Below are 9,095 nucleotides of genomic sequence, written 5' to 3' on the forward strand. Positions count from 1 at the left end.
TAAGGGATGAGGAATGCCACAGAAAGTTCTTTGTCCCCATATGGAGCATATTGTCCTTACCTGCCTCCAAATAAGCCCCTCAGTCCTGTAGAATCCTTCAGGATTGTTACAGTAGTAGCTAGCCCCAATTAACAGAATGTAATTGCTTAAGAATTGTGTACTAGCAGAATGTAATTGCTTGAGTAAGAATTGTGTACTAGATAATGATCTTCTTCTCTGTATCTTCAAATGATATGAACTATTGAATTATTTATTTAAATAATATTTTTTTTGTGTGTGCCTATGAGTGTTCTGCCTGTATGTATGTCTGCACCATGTGCATGCCTAGTGCCTGTGGAAGCCAGAGGAGAGTGTCAGATCTCCCATGACAGTAGTTACAGATGGTTGTGAGCTATTATGTGGGTGTTTGGAATTGAACCCAGATCCCCTAAAAGAGCAACAAGTATGCTTACATTCTGAGACATCTCCCCAGTTCTTGAATAATTTTGAAGGCAAAAATGATTTAATACAAGAGGCTTACCATACCTGTGCTCTTGTACATGCACATAGTAAGGGAGAGTTAGATCTAGAAGAATAGAACTAGATTTAAGGTAGAATGGAATTAATAATCACAACCTATAAAAAGTTCATTTAAATACATGCAATGCTCTGATGATCTCATATAGGGAAAAGGATAAAAAGAAGAAATTTACAAAGAGAAAATAAAACCCCTTATGAAGAATCTTAAACATGACAATATGTGATAGTGATGACATTGTGGAGAATGTGATATGTGCATTTATGTAGTTATGAAAAGGTTGGAAACAAATTCCATGAATTTATATCAACCAAAGTCTTGAAAAAAATCTCACATGTGGCTGAGGAGCTCCTGGTGATTGGCGGCTGCTAGAGGAAGAAGCTAAGTCCTTTGACTGGAGCAGTACAGCTGCTGGTGTGCTACCGTGCTCTGGTAAATAATTTCCCAGCAAGAACCATGCAAGCCTCTCTAACTAAACTTCAGGAGTCATTTTTCAAAGGACCTGAAAGCAAGACAGAAACTTTTGAGAAGAGGAGGTTCCAAGGGAAGGGAATAAAAGGTGGTGACGAGTGGTAGGTATTATCAAAATATCTTAGATACATGTATGAAATTGTCATAGAATAAATAAAAAAGGATTTTAATAACCTTAAGAAATGTTTAAAAATAGCAGTTTTAAAAAATAACTTAAGCCAAAAATAAAACGTAAAAAAAAATCGGTATGCAATTTACAATGCAGATGTGCAGCAAAATTTAAGACAAATATTTTTAAATAGAATTATTTTAAAATGTAAATCAAAAGTCAATGAAATATATTGCACCCTTTGTAACAAATAAGTATATTATGCTAACATGAGATATAGAAAACAACAAATTCTGCTTTTGGATTGTATATAGTTTTATAAAATATAGGATTATACATGTGTCCAAATTCTAAAAAGAGCTTTCTGAAGATGACATTTATATGTCAGTGTGATATACATTTTTAGGGATTTACTTAATTTAAAATTCATTTTAATGTGGTAAAAATTTAAAATTGGGGCTCAAGAGATGGCTCAGTGCCCATGAATGTTCACTATTCAACAATGTAAACTGAGGTTTAGATCCCAGCAGCCGGGCGGTAGTGGCGCACGCCTTTAATCCCAGCACTCAGGAGGCAGAGGCAGGCGAATCTCTGTGAGTTCGAGGCCAGCCTGGGCTACCAAGTGAGTTCCAGGAAAGGCGCAAAGCTACACAGAGAAACCCTGTCTCGAAAAACCATAAAAGAAAACTAGATCCCAGCAGCCATGTTATAAACTGGGCATCTGGCTCAGGCCTTTACCTCAGTTCTGAGGCAAGCAGAGGCAGGAGGGTCACGGAGGCTTTCTGGCTTTCAGCACAGTCAAAAAAGAGTGAGCTCCAGGTTTAGAGGAGAAAATGCTTAGAAAAGTTAGGCAGAGAAAATTAGAGGGGGACACCAAACACCCTTGTCTGTCCTTTATCTATGTGCATAGGCACACACTGAAACACACACACACACACACACACACACACACACACACACACACACACACACACGTGTATGCACACATACACAGAAACAAACACCCACACAAACATTTGTATGCACACACACAGAGAAACAAACACTCACACAAACATGTGTGCACACACACACACAAGTTAAACTCTCTAATGAACTTACTGAGTAGCTTTGACTTACTGAGGAGTAACCTAAACCGGACTTAACTTTTCTGGTCACTCTGTTGTATGTTTGCTAATCATTTTTGCTGGTGTATCATTTTCTAGCTGAGTGAAAATTGTCATTACTACAGGTAGGGTGTACACTTGGGGAAAAGAGAGCAGAGGTGATGAGGCAGAGAGGGAGGTGGTTTTACTAACACAAAATTTACTTATTCCAGGATCCACGCCATTATGTGCATGGTAATTAGATATTATGTTTCCTTTTCAAAACTAGTAACGAATACTTAGTACATATTATATCACAGGCAATTAAAGGACCAGTGAGCAGAAATCCTCTTTATCTTCAGTAAAATGTTCAGATATTACATAATAACTCATAATGCTAACATTTTCAATTTTAGCCATAAATACACAAACGCTATTTAGGAAAAAAGCTGACTTAGGAAAAAGAGAAGGGGGTAAAGAAGGAAGGGAGAAAGGGAGAAAAAGTTTCTTTTTTATTATTCCTGCTTAATGACTTCTAAAGAAAAGAAAAATTTCATCTAAGTCCTATATTTTAGTTTAAAATGTTATTCTAATGGGTTTATTTATCTGGATTCCAACAAATACTATCTTTTTTTTACCTTGCATTTTGCTTCAGATGTGCATCCTAGTAGATATATTTTAAATTAATCAATGTGACTTAGTAGATTAAAATACATTTCCCTTAAGACTCTGTGTCTTTGAAAATAGGAATCTTCAGCCTGATATAGCTTAAGGCTGAGTTAGAAAAATGGCCTATATTAATATCAGAATGCTTGTTTTGCTTTTGATCATTGCACAGACAGAAAGCCATGTCTCAAAGGTGAAATTATACTACCAATATGCCCATCTATTGTTTCTTCTATTCTGAAATGAAAGTCACTAAAGACGATCCTTAAGTTTTTCCTGATTATCTTTAAAAACACATATAATTAGGTAAGATATACTCAGTAAAATATAAAAATTTAAAATATAAAAATAATTGTAAACTAGACAAATCTATAAAATCTGCTATTGTAAACAGACTCTGGTGAGACAAGAGCTCAAGGGTATACTGACCATAATTTTGGTCTGTACATAATACCTACCCCCTAAGAAACAATATCCAAACAACATAATTTAGTGTATGCTTCAGGTGGGCCCCAAGAACAAACATTACCCTGTCTTGAAAACGAAAAAGGTTCAGGTCTGTATTTTGAATCCCATGATCTAGTATTTAACTGCATAGTGTACCCTGCTTGCTATTACACTATATTTACACAAAGTGTTTAATTTGCACTGCATTTCTCTCTAGGTCTGCCTACAGTCATGTAAAATCTTAACAGAAAGCAGAAGCATGAAGGCAACAGGCCTGCTGAAGAGTGAGGCCAGTCTACCCGGTGGTATTTGGCAGGTTTGTGTTGGATCTTAAACTCCATGCTTTCTTGGATTCTTAGCTTTCTCTTCCTATAGACTTGTGATATCTTCTTACAACTCCTACTGGTGTGTAGATGTGGCTTCTCTTCTGGTCTCAGTATGTTTTGTGGTCTTCTGTTGGTCACTCTATGTCTTAGAACATTAAATGCAAAAACAGTCACTTATCAACTAAAGATAGATACTGTTAATCTCTCCTATGACAGTTTTATAGGGTGAGTAGGAGAAGACTAGAATGAGCTTAATTTGGTTGAGATGATTTTTAACTGATCAAGGGAAAAGTAAAATTTGATATTTGCTTTCTTCCTACATGACTAAGAATTTTGAGTCTCAAAAATTCAACACTTAGGCAGTGTTAAATTTAAATTATAAGCACAAGAAGAAACCACATTATGACTTCAAGGGCAATGATTAATTTCATAGATATTTTAAATCCTATTTCCATTCTGTTAAAAAAAAAAAGAACATCCTTTGATGGAAAGATGAATTAAAATCGGCACATACTATTTTTTCCAACTTCAGGATATCAGTCCAGAAGTTCCCAACTTTTGTAAGTCATGTTCTTTTTAGAAATCTTGTCTCCCAAGTGTTTTACATTGTCAGACCATGAGTTCTCTATTTCTTTGATATGCTCAATAATTTATTACTTTTTTCATTTTTCTTGTGACACAGGCCACAGAACTATAGGAAATTGACCATTGCATCTTACATAATTTGAGCTTAAAATATGGCAGAGAAGAGTATAATAGTCATAACATCTAGTTATATAACAAAAGGTGTTCTGTATGACAAACTTACCCCTTTCAATGAGCTTCTAGGTGAAGGCATGCTCTCATAATAGTCTCTATGTGGATTATTTTTATGTAAAAATTATTTTGTCTTTCCTTATCACTAAGTAATATATTTGTTAATTATTATAATGAGCTATAGATGAATTCAATGCAATTATTCTAGCCCTCTATAAACACAGAGAGAGAGAGAGGGAGGGAAGGAGGGAGGGAGGGAGGAAGGGAGAGAGGGAGGAAGGGGCAGAGGGAGAGGGAGAGGGAGAGAGAGAGAGAGAGAGAGAGAGAGAGAGAGAGAGAGAGAGAGAGAGAGAGAGAGAGAGAACAAAAGATGTTTTTCTTTAATCACCACTAGTACCTTGCCAAGAAAAAAAACCCACACCCAGAGTCTGATATTACTCATCCTAGAAACCATGGAAACTAAAGCTCATAATGAGCTGAAGATATCAAACAGCAGTCCCCACCTTTCCTGACAACAACACACTCTTTTCCCCTTAGAAGCTAAATCAGGAAAAGGATTCTCTTAGACTCTTTTCATCACTACTTATGATAGTAAAGTCAGTTTTGAGTTAGATACCCTGCATGACTCAGGCAGTTTCTATAAGACCTTCAACCAACAGTGAACAGGTAATAAAAGGGAAAGTCCACAGTGTGTGTGTGTGTGTGTGTGTGTGTGTGTGTGTGTGTGTGTGTGTGTGTGTGTGTGTGTTTTAAGAGCAAACTTGGCAATGAAGCTATGTTTTTCTCTGTAACAAAAGAAGCTTAAAACCTGTATGTGAACTCAAATCCATTTATACTTTATACTTTCTATGAAAAGCTAAAATATAATTGATTACGCAGATTAGTAGTAAACATTTACAAAGATTCCAATATTGTAGAGCAGGTCACACTTTTCCTCTTTCAATGTTTGGAAAACAAATAGGATTGAGGGAATATATCATGGCAAATATAAAAACAACCTTTTTTCGAAGTTGAGCATAGTCACCTCTTTGGCACTTCATATAAGACTATCATTCCTGTCCCTTTTATATACTACTATTTGTGCTTTATTGTAAATAAATAAATAGTGTGTGTGTGTGTGTGTGTGTGTGTGTGTGTGTGTGTGTGTGTGTGTGTGTGTGCAATTGTGGCACTAGACAATGCTGCCTACTACTGTGCTACATCCAAGCCCCACCTTCTAATACTGAAATGTCAAGGTCTGAACTGAAAACAAAGGAACCATCTATACTTTAATTGTTCTTAACCAATCTCTTTCATTTGTTAAAGCATCCAAACTTTTATTTGTTTAAAACACAAGTAATTAGTTATTGTTATTTTTCTATGACCAATAGATATTTTTCTTTATTCAAATTTTATTAGATTTGTTTACACACATTTTTGTAGCATAATTACCTTCTTTGAACTGAAACATGTCCCTTAATATTTTTTCAGAAGTAGAGTGTGTTTGCAGAAATTCTAATTTCCAGACTTGTAATGTGTATATTTGTTCTCATTTTTATACAATAATTTCAGAGTATATAATAGACTAAGTGAATGTCTTTCTCTCGTGTTTCATACACATTGTTCCATTATCTCTTGGTTTTTGTTGCTTTAGATGTGAATTTTTTTTAAATTCCTTTTAATTCATCTGCAGCTAAAATATTTCTATTATAGTTTCGAATGTGACATTCTAAACTTTGATATTTGTCAGTTCAGTGTTGGTTCTCGTCTGGGCTCACATTGAGGCTCATCATGAGGTTTGGAATGCAGTATTTAACACCTTCCTTAATTTCTACAAAATTCTTAGCAAAATCCCTTCTACTAAGTGCCCCTCTTTTGCTCCTTCTAGTTTATTTGCACTGGAACTTCATTAGATCGATGTGGGAGGGTCTCGGTGTGTCTTACTTTTAAAGAACTACTCTTCTTTCTTTCTTTTTTTTTTTTTAAAGCCATTTTTTTTTTCTGGAATACTGAGTGGACTTTTAACCTCTTTTCCTACTATCAAAAATTCTGTCCTCACTGGGTGGCGGTGGCTCACGCCTTTAATCCCAGCACTCATGAGGCCGAGCTAGGCAGGTCTCTGTGAGTTCGAGGCCAGCCTGGTCTACAGAGCGAGATCCAGGACAGGCACCAAAACTACACAGAGAAACCCTGTCTCAAAAAACATAAATAAATAAATAAATAAATAAATAAATCCTGTCCTCAATGACACCTGAGGTACTTTCATCAATACATTGATATTTTATTTTAATATTTAATATAGCACACACAGGCACAGACACAGACACACACACACATGTGCACACACACACACACACACACACACACACACACACACACACACACACCATTATTCACCCCCAAATTAGGTAAGGACAGAGTAGAAAACATGTTTTCTGTCTTATCCATGAACGTAGGGAATACTGAACTAAGAAAGTGCTGAAATCATAATACATTTCAAAATCACGGTTGGACAACAGGTGCCAAGGAGAAGCACATGGCCTTGTGATGTAAATGTAGAATAAAACTCTGTGAGTGTATTTGCTGATGTTTTAGGTTCGTTTGTCACCTCCTGCCCTAACATACCATGTTGCCCATCTCCTGCCATATCCACTAATCTCCAAAAGATGGTTCAAAGATAATACCCTAACAATGCTTTGTAATACTGAAGATTAATCCCTGAAGATGGAAGACAGTTTCTTCAGGTATTATGAGGCTATTTCCCTCCTAATTCTTAGACTCAAGACCTTATTTAGCATCTATCAGTATATGTTCTAATTTTGGCAACAGTTTGTGAAAGCAGTTCTGGGTCCTCACAATGGTGGGGTACATGTGTTTCTAAATTGAATGTACTGTTAGTAGTCTGCTCTTAATCAGATATTTGGCAACCTGAAGGCCTTAGCTCGCTCTAATGAATTTGGGTCAACTAATTCATTATTTTAAATTCTAAATATCCTTGTTAGCATTTTACATTTTTTTTTTTAAAAAACCCTTCAGCTGTGTCTCCCTACTTCCTTCTTCTACTTGCTGTGTCCAAAGTGCCTACACTTTGTCCAGTCATGAATGTACTTCACCAACTTCCTTGAACATTTTTAAATGAAGTTCTACCATCTTGAGTTTCAGTGAAAGCGGTTAGGAAAAGCTACAGGCTCACATAGATCTTTGCATGGCCCTCGGCTCATGGGAGTGTGTGCAAATGTTCCCCACTACGACTTCTGAAGTCATAACAGACTTTACGAAGTTCCTGGTATTTGATATGCATTAACCATCAATTGTTCATTTCACACACTGACAACTTTTATGATGCTTGTCAGAGATATTTTGGAATCCATATTGGAAGCAATATACTAGAATGGTGATTCACAAACTTGAATAAAACATTGCTTCATTTTGAAGGTGCAGTTTTTTAAAGACATTATTAATGTTGAAGGGAATTGTTATCATTATTAATTATTATTTCCTTATTTAAACATAAAAGCATAAAGCTAAACATAAATGGTTTCTGAGTAAATCACAGGTATAGGTATAAAATTTAAAAAAATCTAAATTGACTACAAATATAATTGTAAAACTAAAAAGATTCAAAATAACACATTTATTTTACATGAAAGATGGTGTTGCTTTGATAAATCATACTGATGCTTAAAATATGAGCATAATAAAGGGTGTTGAGTTTTGATGGATCAAGAAAAAATAATGACTTTTAAGAATTATGTGGCAATAATTTGATAAAGTAAATATGTGACAAGGTGTATACTAGCTTAGAAGACATTAAAGTGGAGGAATTATAATAGTGAAGAACTGTTATGTGAGAATGTAGAGGTGTATGAACTAATGATCAGAATTTAGAAAATATGACTTTTGTTACAGGACAGGAGCAATTTAGGAAAACTATGGGTTTTTAGAGGGATATAATTAACTCACAGGAATCTTGCTGGGAGGAAGCCAGCAAAATAACCTACCGACTCACATTTGGTGAATGTAGCCACAAAAACCAAGAGGCCAAGGAAGCAATAGGTCCTGAGCACAAAGCAAAGGGAACAGAGGAGGGTTGTGTAGAAAGGAAAAGGGCAATACTCATTTGTACTTTTGGGCTAAATACTCTGAGATATATTGTGTTCTTATGATCCCTCACCTCTTAAAAATATCCAATACACAAATGTTTGCCTTTACTTTAGCATGAATACATATTTACATTTAAAATTTCTTCTAGCTCATCATTATTAGTTCACAAAAAAGTAAATTGTTATTAGTTTAACAACAATACAAAATATAAATATGGCAAGAGCTCTGAAAATTTTAGTAATATTCAATTATAATGTAGCTATTTAGCTTATCCTTAACATCCATTTAAAAACTGTGAGCAGGATGACTTTAAAATAGTTCTTAAATAGTAAAGCAAAAAACAAGCAAACAGTAGTAGAACAAAAATCCTGCCAGAGATTTTGAACTAGACCAGCAGATCTACCTGAGGGCACGGATCTTGTTTGAAAATCCTTGTGATAAACTGTTTCTTGCTTCAACATGTGAAGTTCTTTGTGCTGCCAAGCTACCCGGACATAGCTGTTGGAGCAATCTACCCAAGCCTTCACTGTAATGCAGCAATTCTCTTCATAAATATTCATTCATAATTGCACATCACATAAAGATTTAAGTATAAGGTCTTTAGTGGTTTGAATGAGAATGCCCCGCCCCCAGTA

This window comes from Peromyscus californicus, unplaced genomic scaffold, assembly GCF_007827085.1.
Source record: "Peromyscus californicus insignis strain IS unplaced genomic scaffold, ASM782708v3 Scaffold_7__1_contigs__length_154581171, whole genome shotgun sequence".
Classification (NCBI taxonomy): Eukaryota; Metazoa; Chordata; class Mammalia; order Rodentia; family Cricetidae; genus Peromyscus; species Peromyscus californicus.